This window comes from Otolemur garnettii, unplaced genomic scaffold (assembly GCF_000181295.1).
Source record: "Otolemur garnettii isolate 467f Iridium unplaced genomic scaffold, OtoGar3 scaffold00152, whole genome shotgun sequence".
Classification (NCBI taxonomy): Eukaryota; Metazoa; Chordata; class Mammalia; order Primates; family Galagidae; genus Otolemur; species Otolemur garnettii.
In genome coordinates this window covers 4453906-4467922 of record NW_003852547.1, presented here as the reverse complement: position 1 = coordinate 4467922, position 14017 = coordinate 4453906, and the positions used below count along the sequence as shown (strand labels likewise).

Here is a 14017-nt window from a genome sequence, read left to right as displayed (position 1 = left end):
GAACTTCCTTAATAGGGACCTCCTAATTGCCACCCCTAACTCCCAAATCCTCAGCTGTTCTGTGACATAATGAAGAGTTTCATACAAGGACCTCCCACAGTAGGTTAGGAGTCTTTTCTAAGCAGTGCGGTGAGGAATTTGGCGAATATTAAAGACCCTCTTGCCAGAAATACACACATGGGTGAAAAATGTTACACACAGTTCCCCAGGGCACATGGATGGGGGGAACCTCTTCTGTTTGTAGCAAAAACACTTATATCCCCAGAGCCCCATACACCATGGAGACTGTCCCCAAAGAGGCCCCCCAGGCTCCTGCTGCATTGGAGGTGGTGAGGACGGGCTCTCGCCTGCTCCATACCTCTACCTTGCCATAATTCCTTCTCCCTGTACTGCCAGGTCTGCGGCCTGTGAGTCCCTGCCCTTTCTAACCAGCCCACAGCAGGCACAAAAAGGTAAGATCAGCAAAGAATCTGGAGGAAAGGGGTAGGGAAGAGATCCTCCTGTCAGCAGCATGACCCAGAAGCCCAGGCAGGAGAGAGCAGAGCTAAACAAGGCTCTCCCAAGAAGGAATGTTCCTTCCTCATCCAAAGGCCAAGGGGAGTCCCAGGGAGGTGGGATGAGGACCACCGCCCCTCCCGGAATGAACTGGGATCCTTCCCTGGTTACCTGCGCTACAAACGAATCATGAAGGGAAGGAGGGGCTGTCCACTCCAGGTCTACGCGGGGCCCCCAGCTGGGGACTTGAAGAGGGTCCTTTCAGGGGCCAGCTGTGGAGACAGAATGAGAGAGACTGTGAGTGAGAACATTGGTGATAAGGAAAAAGACATCAAGACAGAGACACACAGAGGCTCATGCCTATAATCCTAGCATGCTGCGAGGCCAAGGCAGGTGGATGTCCTGAGCACAGAAGTTTGAGACTAGCCTGAGCAAGAGCAAGAACCCTGTCTTACTAAAAATAGAAAAACTAGCCGGACATTGTGGTGGGTGCCTGTAGTCCCAGATACTCATGAGGCTGAGGCAAGAGGATCACTTGAGCCCAAGAGTTTGAGGTTACTGTAAGCTATGATGCCACAGCACTCTACTCAGGGCAACAGACTGAGACTCTTGTCTCAAAATTAATAAACAAACAGATTAAATAAATAATTTTTTAAAAAAGACACACTGGCTAGGTGCCTGTAGCTCAATGGTTAGGGCACCAGCCACATACACCAGGGCTGGTGGGTTCAAATCTGGCCTGGGCTTGCTAAATAACACCAACCACAACAAAAACAACAACACAAAATAGCCAGGCATTGTGGCAGGCACCTGTAGTCCCAGCTACTTGGGAGGCTGAGGCAAAAGAATCGCTCAAGGCCAACAGTTAGAGGTTGGTGTAAGCTGTGTCACCACAGCACTCTACCGAGGGTGACATAGTGAGACTCTGTCTCAAAAAAAAAAAAAAGTAAAAGACACACGATGTGGGGGGGAGGGGGGCACAGCGGGGAGGTAGACTAAGGGGAGAGGAGGAGAGAAGACAAAGAGAGGGTTGGAAAGACAATGTTAAAAGGTAAGTAAGAAAGGAAAAGACAAAATGCAAGTTTGAAATCACACAGAACGTGGTACACAGCACATGCATACAACATACTGCAACATATAAATGACGCTACATGGTTCACTGGCACTTCTGTCCAATAAAACACAGCTAATTGCTGTTATTTGCAAAGCCAATGGGAACACTGAGTCAGCCAATCCTGAGCCCCTGCTCCTGGGGAAAAGCATGGCTAGGTCCCACTGGCCTCTGGCCACAACATTCTCATCAATCAATCAATACATTGCCTGGTTGTATGTGTATTTCTGTTTAAAGACTTCAGCTCTTGGGCTTAGATGATTCTCTTGCCTCAGCCTCCCAAGTAGCTGGGACTACAGGCACTTACCACAACACCTGGCTATTTTTTTGTTGGGGTTTGGCCGGGGCCAGGTTTGAACCCACCATCCTCGGTATATGGGGCCAGCGCCCTACCTACTGAGCCACAGGTGCTGCCCTAAAGACATCTTTTTTAAACACACATTGTTAATTCCTTTATAGTGAGCTCACAGCCAGCAGGAAGATAATTCCCACCTAAATGACACTTCTCCAATATACACATTTTCTCATGTGACAGCCTTCCTGACCTTAAGGATACTGGACGGCCCTTCCACACCATGCTTGCAAGCCATTTTGTTAAGTAACCAATGAAAAGCACAAAGAAGTGAAAAACGTTGAACCAGAGCACACAGTGAAAATTTTTGAAGATCACCAATTAAATTATTTTCTTTTTCTTTCTTTTTTTTTTTTTTTGAGATAGAGTCTTACTTTATCACTCTCAGTAGAGTGCCATGGCATCACAGCTCACAGCAACCTCACCTCCTGGGCTTAAGTGATTCTCCTGCCTCAGCCTTCCAAGTAGCTGGGACTACAGGTGCCCGCCACAATGCCTGGCTATTTTTTTGTTGCAGTTTGGCCAGGGTCGGGTTCAAACCTGCCACCCTTGGTATATGGGGCTGGGTGCCCTACCTATTGAGCCATAGGCACCACGCAATTAAATTATTTTCAAAAGAAGTTCAAAGCACAGTAAGTATATTCTTTTTCTTACTCCTTTTAAAATCAACATAATTTAAGTGTGCTGCAGAAGTTTAACTACAGGTTCGAATGTGCTGTAAGATAAAAAGGCTGAAAACACTGCAACAGATTGTGAAAAGGACACTAGTTTGCAATGTGAGCTGAAAGGAGAAAACGGAGGGTTGCCTTGTTTGACCTTGGCTGGGAATGAGCAAGTCGGGCAGCCCAATGTGTTTCACCACTCTACACACTTCGGCAACTGACCAGGAAGGCATCATTTAGGAGTTACAAAGGTTAGTGAGCAGGTGAATTTACAAATGCAGACTCTAAGAAGCATAAGGATAATAAGGATAATCATCAGGATAAATCACATTGGTCATAGGCCCTCTATGTGCTGGGCATTGGCTTAAGTACTCTCCATGTATTATTAAGTCATTTGCCTCGCTAAATCTCTACACAGCAGGTGCTTTTGTTATTGGTATTCTGTAGATAAGGAGCCAGGGCAGAGGTTAGTAATATGTACAAGAACTCGCAATCAATATGGGGCCAGGCTGGGATCTCAGCCTTAACAGGCTCACTCCAGAGGCCCAGCCCCACAGATGATCCCCTCGTCGTGGTATATATTTTTTCTCCATTTATTTATTTTTTAAGAGATGAGGTCTTCCTATGTTGTCCAAGTTGGTCTTCAATGCCTGGCCTCAAGTGATCATCCCAACCTAGGCCTCCCAAAATACTGGGATTACTGAGCCACTGCACCTGCCCTCGTCACGATAGTTCTTTTTTAATATCTGAAGCAGGGGGGTGCCTGTGGCTCAGTGAGTATGGCGCTGGCCCCATATACCGAGGGTGGTGGGTTCAAAAACCCCCGCCCAAACTGCAACAACAACAAAAAATATAGCTGGGCATTGTGGCGGGCACCTGTAGTCCCAGCTACTCAGGAGGCTGAGGCAAGAGAATCGCCTAGCCCAGGAGTTGGAGGGTGCTGTGAGCTGTGTGAAGCCACAGCACTCTACCGAGGGCGATAAAGTGAGACTCTGTCTCAAAAAAAAAGATCTGAAGCAAATATGGCAAAAATGTTATAATACTATCAAAAGGCGAGGTGCCAGGGCTGTACATGTCTTTGTTATCATTTTATGAATGGCTGGGGAGCTTCAGATTTGAAAAGCAATAAAGAGACAGGTGTGGAAGAGGGAGAAAGGAATGGTGGCTGACACTGAAGAGCTAAAAAAAAAAGAAAAATGGAAATTAGAAAAAGGCTCATGCCTATAATTCTAGCACTTCTGGAGGCTGAGGTGGGAGGATCACTTGAGCTTAGGAATCCAAGACCAGTCAGTGCAGTATAGCAAGATGCCACTCTACAAAAACAAAAGGAAAGAAAAATTAGCCTTGTCTGGTAGTTGTGTGCCCACAGTCTCAACTACTCCAGAGGCCAAGGCAGGAGGTTTGCTTGAGCCCAAAAGACTGAGGCCGCAGTGAATTAGGATGACTCCACTGCCCTCTAGCTCAGACAACAGACTGTCTCAAAACAAACACAAACTAAGAGGAAGGAACTGGAGTGGAGAGCAGCTTCCCCTCTTCCTCTTATGTCCCAGACCCCAGAAAGATCTAGAAGGCCCTGGAACACAGGATTGTTTCTACCTGGAATCTGAGTGCACTGCTCCTGGCTTGGAAGCAGTCACAGGCTCCCTACATGGCTTCAAGTTCATTCCTTCCTCCTCCCAGACTCTAGAGTCTGGGTGTGGCCCAACCTCTGTAAACTTCAGATCAGCAGAATTAGAAACAGGAGGTGTGTGTTTCCTGAACAGGGCTTCTCCAAACAGAATCGGAGGGAGAATTTTGAGGGGAGGTTCTAGAGTTCTCTGTAAGAATTTTTTGTGTTTTCTCCTTGATGGCAACATTAAAGAAATGAAAGGAGAACTTCCTGGGAAGAGGGAAAATGTTCTTCATTGTGACCCAGGTGTGGGTTACTTGAGTGTCCAAAATTTAACAGCTCAGATTTGTGTATTTCAATGAATGTACATTTTACTTTAAAAATACAGTAAAAGGGCGGTGCCTGTGGCTCAGTGAGTAGGGCGCTGGCCCCAAATACCACAGCCCTGGCCAAACTGCAACCAAAAAGAGCCAGGCATTGTGGCAGGTGCCCGTAGTCCCAGCTACTTGGGAGGCTGAGGCAAGAGAATCACCTAAGCCCAGAAGTTGGAGGTTGCTGTGAGCTGTGACGCCACAGTGCTCTACCCAGGGCGACATAGTGAGACTCTGTTTCAAAAAATATATATATAAATAAGCAGGTGTGGGGATCCGCTGAGATGGTCCCTGCCATTTGGGTGCATGGGCTGACATCAAGGTTCCCCTGCTAGAGGCCCAGTAGGGTGTGCAGTGATGCACACAAGTTATGGCCTCAAATCGCTGCCTCTATCCGCCTCCCCCATCCCTGAATTGGCTGGGTAACCTTGGGCAAGTGACTTCCACTCCCTGAGCCTTGGTATCCTCATCTGTAAAATGGGCATAATCACAGCAGGGCAGAATGTGCCCACAGCAGGACTGAGGTGTGAAGAACAGACTCAGGGCTGTGGTTTGCACACAGCAGATGTAGGAATCAATCTCACTGTTAGGGGTGTTATTTTGTATCATTAAACATGGCCAGTTAATGAGCAAAGGTCAGAGGCGCAGAGGCCTCTCTGCTTCTGTCCATCCCTCTTCCCCCAACTCATGTCCATACAGTCGCACCCTGATTTTCAGGACCTGCCCTGGATCAAGGTCAGAAATTAGGATAGGGGCCAGGGTTGCTGCTTTTTTAACAAACACTCCAGATTTCCAAAGCACCTGCTGCCTGTTGCTGCTCAGAGCAGGAACCAAGCCCCGCCTTAACTACTGCTGCAATCAGGTTTCCTGGCTCCCATCCTGGGACTGCCACTTCCCAGCTGTGCATTCTACAAGAAGTTATTTATCGCCCCTGTGCCTCAGTTTCCCCATCTGGAAAATGGGAATGGTAACAGTATGTCCTCCATTAACACTGTTACATAGTAACACCTTTAATCCTTACATGTCCTAAAGTACTTTGTAAGGGATACCCACACCAGTTGTAATCATTTGCACTGTCATTGTTTGTTGTTGTTTTTTTTTTTTTTGGATCTTACTTTGTCTCCCTGGAAAGACTGCAGTAGTGTCATCATAGCTCACAGCAACCTTACACTCATAGGTTCAAGTGATCCTCCTGCCTCAGCCTTGGAAGTAGCTGGGACTACAGATGCCTACCACAATGCCTGGCTAATTTTTCTTTTTTTTTTTTTAAATAGAGTCTCACTATGTCACCCTGTATAGAGTGCCAAGGCATCACAGCTCACTGCAACCTCAAACTCTTGGGCTTAAGCGATTCTCTTGCCTCAGCCTCCCAAGTAGCTGGGACTACAGGTGCCCACCACAATGCCTGGCCCCCCAACTTCCCTATTATTGCCCCATTCTCCAGATGTGATAAAGGGGGTATGAAAAGAGCAGGTATGGGGACACTACAGACCAAACCCCATGTGACCATGTGCACTGGGCTCACCACATGCTTTGCAGCTCCCAGCCGGTAGGCAAAGGGTGCCTTCAAAGATATAAATGGACCCACCTACTGTTCAAAGAATTTGAACACTGCCTGGGTAGCTAATGATACTAAGGAATCATAATTAAAGTTCTAAATATAATAACAGCATCATTTTATATTTTTCTTTAAAGAGTGCCTGCCCTTTACAGATACATCCTGAAATATTTAGTGGTGAAATTACAGACTGCCTGCAATTTACTGCAAAACAATATAGTTGTGGGTGCTCAGGGGGCACAACGACCTGTGCTGTCCAATACAGTTGCCACTAATTACATGCGGCTATGTACGTTTAATTAAAGTTAATTAAAATTAAATGACATTGGGACAAAAGATTTGAATAGACATTTCTCCAAAGAAGACACACCACAGCCAACAAGTATATAAAAAGATGCTCGGTATCACTAATCATTAGGGAAATACAATCAAAACTATAATGAACCAAGTCAAATCAAAACCTCAAACTCATTAGAATGGCTACCATAAAAACAAAAACAAAAACCAGAAAACAGCAAATATTGGCAAGGAAATGGAGAAACTGGATCCCCTGTGCACTGCTGGTGGGAATACACAATATATGATGGGGCAGCCATCTGGGTTAACAGTAGAATTCCTCCATGATCCAACATGTGCTGAAAGCAGAGTCCAAAAGAAATACTGGTAGTAGTATTATTTACAATTGCTAAAAGGTAGAAGCAGGCCAGGAGTGGTAGCTCACACCTATAAACCTAGCTAGCGCTCTGGGAGGCTGGGCAGTTGGAGACTACCCTGAGCAAGATAGAGACCCCCATCTCTACTGAAAAATAGAAAAGAAGTAGCCGGGCACTGTGGTGGGCATCTATAGTCCCAGCTACTCAGGAGGCTGACCTAAGAGGATCTCTTGAGCCCAGGAGTTTGAGGTTGCTGTGAGCTATGACACCGTGGCACTCTAGCCAGGGCAACAAAGTGAGACTATCTAAAAACAAACAAACAAACAAAAAGGTAGAAGCAACCCAAATGTCCACTGACATATGAAGAGATAAATGTGGCACATACATGCGACGCAATTAAGGAGGGAAGTTTTGGCTCATATTACAACATGGATGAATTTTGAGGACATTATACAAAGGGAAATAAGCCAGTCACAAAAAGACAAATCCTGTAGCAGTGGCTCTCAACCTTCCTAATGCTGTGACCCTTTAATACATTCCCCATGTTGTGGTGACCCCCAACCATAAAATTATTTTCGTTGCTACTTCATAACTGTAATTTTGCTACTGTTATGGATCGTAATGTAAATATCTGATATACAGGACGATCTTAGGCAACCCGTGTGAAAGGGTTGTTCGACCCTGAGAACCGCTGTCCTAAACGATCCCAGTTATACTATGTACCTAGAAACAGAAAGCAGAATGGTAGTTGCCAGGGCTAGGGGCGAGGAGGAAACAGGGAGTTAGTATTTAATGGGTACGGAGTTTTATTGGAAAGATGAAAAGAATTCTGGAGATAAATGATGGTGATGGCTGCCCAACAACATGAATATACTTACTACCTTTGAACTATATGCTTAAAAATGGGTAAGCTGGTAAATTCCATATTCTGTGTATTTTACCATAATAAAAAATGACTGGGGGAAAAGGGCAATTAGGAACATCAAAGTTAAAAAGATATTTAAATTTGAAAAATTTAATGAAATTAGACATTTAGTTCTCAGTCATGCTAGCCACATTCCAAGTGTTCAAAAGCCACATGGGGCTGGTGGCTGGAGGGGGTGAGTAGATCTGAGATGTTTTTTGAGACTGAGTCTTACTTTGTCACCCTGGGTAGAGTACTGTGGCATCACAGCTCACAGCAACCTGAAAAGCCTGGGCTCAAGCCATTCTCTTGCCTCAGGCTCCTAAGTAGCTGGGACTACAGGTCACTGCCTAAATGTCTGGCTATTTTTAGAGACAGGGTCTCAATCTTGCTCAAGCTGGTCTCAAACCTGTGAACTCAGGCAATCCACCCCTCTGAACATCCCAGAGTACTAGGATTACAGGCATGAGCCACTGTACCTAGCCTGTTCTGGCACATTTCTATCAGGACAGGAAGTTCCACTGGACAGCATGGGTCTGCAAGAGTTGGGAACAGTAGTGGGGTTGGTTCCTAGTGGGGATGGGGGCACATGTTTTTTATTATTCTACTTTGTGTACATTTGAAATTTTGTATAATAAAACAATTTTAATTAAAAAATACTTTACTATTGGCCAGGTATGAGGGGGCTTATGTCTATACCCCTAGTACTCTGGGAGGCCCAGTCGGGAGGATACATTGAAGTGAGAAGTTAAAGAGCAGCCTAAGCAAGAGCGAGATCCCATCCCTACTAAAATTAGAAAAAGTAGATGGGTATGGTAGTGGGCGCCTATAGTCCCAGCTACTTGGGGCACTGAGGCAGGAGCATCACTTGAGCCTAAAAGTTTGAGGCTATTGTGAGGTATGATGCCAGGGCACTCTACCGAGGGCATAGAGTGAGACTCTGTCTCAAAAACAAACAGGCTCGGTGCCTGTAGCTCAGTGGTTACACCAGGGTTGGCAGGTTCGAACATGGCCTAAGCCTGTTACACAATAATGACAACTACAAGAAAAAAATCAGGCATTGTGGCAGGCACCTGTAGTCCCAGCTACTTGGGTGGCTAAGGCAAGAGAATCACCTAAGCCCAAGAGTTAGAGGTCGCTGTGAGCTGTGACGCCACAGCACTCTACCTAGGGCAACAGGCTTGGTGCCTGTAGCTCAGCGGCAAGAGTGCCAGCCATATGCACCGGAGCTGGAGGGTTTGAATCCAACCCAGGCCTGCCAAACAACAGTGATAACTACAACCAAAAAATAGCTGGGTGTTGTGCCAGGCGCCTGCAGTCCCAGCTACTTGGGAGGCTGAGGCAAAAGAACTGCTTAAGCCTAGGAGTTTGAGGTGGCTGTGAGCTGTGACACCATGGCACTCTACCCAAGACAACAGCTTGAGACTCTGTCTCAAAAAAAAAAACCAAAAAACCAATAACAAACAAACAAAAAAAACTTTACTATCAAATACCATTCATCTGTCTGATGGTTTAGTTGGGTACTGTCTGTCTCTCCTACCAGAATGTCAGCCCTACCAGGGCAGGGACTTCTGTCTATTTTGTGCCCTGTGAGAGCTCCAGAGCCTGCATGGTGTGTGGCATCCAGTAGATCAGTATTTCTGAAATGAAAGAATGAATTCAAAGAGGAAGTTCAACAGATCCAGTCATTTATTCAAGAGACAGCCTGGTGAAAGGGTCATTTATTAAGCTACTATGAGTGTGGTGTGGGGGCGCTGCGGATAGCCAATCACAAAAGCAGACCCAGTCCTTAGCCTTGGAGACCATGGCCAGGGATGGCACTGGGGACCCTTACTCTGTCCCCAGACATATTCGAAAGCTTTTGAAAAAGTGACTAGGCTGGGGGTGGGAGAGTCTGAAATTAGTGTACAGAGTTGCCAACCCAAAATTTTCAAAGCACACCCTCAGCAAGTGTTGGTGGGTCCATTCCTGTGAAAGATTCTACTTCCTGCAGGCATGGCCACAGAAGTGGACATCCTATATCCCTTCTGAGCAGAAGGTTTATGAGGCAACACATGGGCCACTCAAGTCCCAGAACATAAGTCCCACTCAAGTCCCAGATGGACATAAGGACAGAGCCATAGTCAATCCATGACCGGCCTGCACACAAGCAAGAAACAAGCCTCTGTGAGCCACTGTGACCGGGCCTTGCTTGTTACTGTAGCATAAGGCAGCCAACACTGATGGTAACACCCTGAAGAGCTCAGCAGCCTAAATGCTTCCCGGGGATCAGGTCTTATGCAAACTCCATACCCACTGACTCCTCTAGATCCCTGGCAAAGTGGGAATAATGCCAGAGCACATTTTACAGAAAATGTAACTCAACACACTTGCTCCAAACCACACTGTGGGACCAGAATTCGAACTCAGACCTTGTGTTTCTGAAAACCTCATTCTTCACCACCATGCTATAAAAAGCAGGAAAGGCTGGGCCTGAAAACCACAAGCAGCTCTAGAGAACAGCGATGATGCAACAATGACACAGTGTCCTTCCAGAAAATTGTGTGAATTCCTCCTCCACTTGTAATGCAATTGGAGTTTTGCGCTGTCATCAGGAGTTGTATGGAAGCCAGGCTGCCTAAAAGGATACGGAATTAAAAGTCTCTGCTAAGCTCCAGAAACAGGCTAATTTTAATTTCCCAATGCAAATTTGAGTAACCCTCAGGTTACTTGCAAGTAATAAAAATGAAAGTCTACAAAACCATATCATTCGCTGACAGGAAGTGAAGATGATGTGGCAAACTCTACTTGTTGCTTTCCCAAAGCATTTCCCCATTTCTCCGCCTCCCTTGCTCACAGAAGCTTGATGCTGTGAGGGTAACACTTGCCAAGTCTAAGATGTAAACAAAGACAGTTCTGAGCCAGTCTTTTCCAAACTATGGGTTACGCCTTTGAAGTTTGTGAAATCAAATTAGCAGGTTGTGACCAGGGATTTCTTTAGAAAAGTAAATAGTATGGAGTAACATGGTATGAAAATATGAAAGTGTATCACACAGTAAGGGTAAGTATTATTTTGGGAAATTGATCTCAATGATGTGCGTCTGTATACATAATATAAACATACAAATGTATTGTATACTGTAAGCTGTGGTCAGCTTAAGAGAGCCTTAAAATAATTAATTGCACTAAACCAGGGACACTCCTATCTCCTTTATCAAAAACTCCCTTTCCTCCGGTAATCCTAGCACTCTGGGAGACTGAGCTGGGTGGATTACTTGAGCCCAGGAGTTTGAGACCTGACTGAGCAAGAGACTCAATCTCTAAAAACCAGCTGGGTGTTGTGGTGGGTGCCTGTAGTCCTAGCTACTCAGGAGGCTAAGGCAAGAGAATCGCTTGAGTATAAGAGTTTGAGGTTGCTGTCAGCTATGATGCCATAGTACTCTACAGAGGGCAACAAAGTGTGCCTCTGAGAAAGGAAAGAAAAGAAAGAGAGAGTAAAAGGAAGGGAAGGAAAGGGAAAGGGAAGGGAGGGAAAGGGAAGAGGGAGGGAAAGGAGAGGGAAGGGAGAGGGAAGGGAGAGGGGAGGGAAGGGAAAGGGAAAGGGAAAGGAAGAAACTCACTTTCTTAGCCTCCCTAATAGCTAGAGCAGCCACAGTTCTGCAAATAGTAAAAGTCAAAGTATACAGACTTGGGTTCTGCTCAATGAGATTTTCCAGAAGTCTGGGAGACCTTTCCAGAAAACCAAAACAGAGTTTCTCCAGAAAGAAAGTCTTTGCTCCCAGCTTCCAACTCTGAATATAGTTGAGATGACTAGAGCTGTGGCAGCTATTTTGCAACCATGAGGCAACAACCTTGAGCCTGATAAGCCCTACTGTAGAGGAGGGCTGTTGGGAGGAAAGAAAAAGGCTGGGTTCTTAATAACTCCTCATGGGCTGCCTGCCTTCAAACTTCTCAATCTTTACTGCTTAATCAACTATTTGTTTTTCTAGTATCTGCAGCCAAATACAACCAGACACAAAAGAGCCTACACTTCTAGATATCTTTGCAACCCATCACAAGGACTGTCACAGCATACCATGGGTCAAAGATTGTACATTGCAAATCACTGATTGAGAAGAGAGGCCCAGCAAAATGGGAGAGGGCTAGTAAAAAGGGGATCTGAAATAAAGGCCATTGTGGTTGATTGCAAAAGCGACCAGCAATTCTTCTGCTTCCTCCTCCCATATTCTTTGTAGCATTTTTTTTTTTAAGAGACAGAGTCTCACTTTATCACTCTAGGTAGAATGCTGTGGCATCACAGCTCACAGCAACCTACAACTCCTGGGCTTAGGTGATTCTCTTGCCCCAGCCTCCCGAGTAGCAGGAACAATAGGCACATGCCACAATGCCCAGCTTATTTTTTGTTGCAGTTTGGCCAGGGCCAGGTTTGAACCCGCCACCTTTAGTATGTGGGGCCGGCGCCCTAACCACTGAGCCACAGGCACCGCCCCTTTGTAGCTCTTCTTATCAAGGGACAGGGTCTACTCTTCTACTCCTTGACCCTGAGCTGGCTTCTTGCCCTCTTTGGCTGACACAATGTGGTGGACATGTTTCCAAGCCCAGCACACTTCCACTCTTTGCCCAGCTGCCACAGAAGCAGCCCAGGCTAGCCTGCTGTAGACATGATCATCATCCCTGTCACCCAGCTAACAGCCAGCCAAGCCCCAGAAGCAGAGCCACCTAGCTAACCTAGGGCTCAGCATAGATTCCTCAGCCAAGAACAGAAGTACCCAGCTATGCCCAAGTCCAAATTCGAAACATTAGGCCCAAGGTTTTGCTTTAAGGTGCTGTGGCAGACTCAACATTTTCCAAAGACGGCTACAACAATATCGCTAATCCCACATGACCTTCTACAATGTGATCATGCTCATGGCTTTTGTGAATCAGGAATCTGACATGGCACAGTGGGTCTCTTTGAGTTAAAATACTCAAGTCTTCCCTTGAAACAAGGAGCTACTTCTATCAGTTCAGTATAACTGTGTGACTTCTGAGGCTAGGTCATTAAGGGAGATTCAAATTTAGTTTCTGCCCACCAAGACACTTACCTGGAAGCCTGGAGCTGCCATCCTAGAAGTCTGACTATTCTGAGGCTACTCTGCTAGTCACAGAGAAAACCACTAGGTGCTCTGGTTGACGGTCCTGTCTTCAGGTCACCCCAGCTCCAAAGCCAAGCACATGTGTGAATGAGCTTTAGCCCCCAGCCTGAATCACCTCTAACCTTTGAGTCATCCCAGCAAAGACCCAGACATTGTGGAGCAGAAGCCCACTGTGCCATGTCAAACTCTTGACTCACAAAATCCATGAGTATAACATAATAGTTCCTTTAAGGCCTGCTACAATAATCTGTTAAACAGGAGTAATAACCATAACAGCATCTAAGTATTGGGGCTATTTATAATGTAGCAAGAGCTAATTGCTACAGCTCTCTTTGATGACTAGGGACCAACCTTGACCCCACATCTGATTCATCCAATTGTTACCCTTCCCCCTCCTAAATCTCTGCAGGCTATCCCTCCCAAGTAGCTGGGACTACAGGTGACTGCCACAATGCCTGGGTATTGTTTTGTTTCAGTTGTCATTGTTGTTTAGCTGGTCCAGGCCAGGTTTGAATCTGCCACCCTCCGTGCCTGTGGCCAGAGCCATAACCACTGTGCTACAGGCGCAGGTCTTCTCCATGACCACTATTCTAGCCCAAATGTAGGCCTCACCATTTCTCTTTTCACCTATCCATCCACCGAGCCTGTGTTAACATTCACCTTGTTCACAAATGGCAGCACCCATTATTAAACTACTCAAAAACTTCTGGGCACGGTGGCTCACACCTGTAATTCCAGCATTTTGTGAGGCTGAGGTAGGAGGATCACTTGAGTATAGGAGTTCCAGATCAGCCCAAACAATATAACAAGACCCTACCTCTACCTAAATAAAAAAAAAATTAATAAAATACTCAAAAAATTCTTTACAAACAGGTAAAGAAATGCTATCCCAGGGCGGCGCCTGTGGCTCAATGAGTAGGGCACTGGCCCCATATACCGAGGGTGGCGGGTTCGAACCGGGCCCTGGCCAAACTGCAACAAAAAATAGCTGGGCATTGTGGCGGACACCTGTAGTCCCAACTACTTGGAAGGCTGAGGCAAGAGAATCACCTAAGGCCAGGAGTTGGAGGTTGTGAGCTGTGACACCACAGCACTCTACCAAGGGCAATAAAGTGAGACTCTGTCTCTTAAATACATAAATAAATAAATAAAATAAAAATAATTTTTAAAAAGCAGAAAAAAAAAAAA

General features: G+C 45.9%; 1 protein-coding gene across 1 annotated transcript in view; it reads right to left on the bottom strand.

Moving 5' to 3' along the window:
- Positions 1–14017, bottom strand: part of BICRA (BRD4 interacting chromatin remodeling complex associated protein) — a 91646-nt gene that overhangs the window by 27685 nt on the left and 49944 nt on the right. Inside the window, exon 2 of the mRNA XM_003799559.3 lies at positions 667–767. The gene's annotated coding sequence lies outside the window, so the exon portion shown is untranslated. The remainder of the gene's footprint in view (positions 1–666; positions 768–14017) is intronic.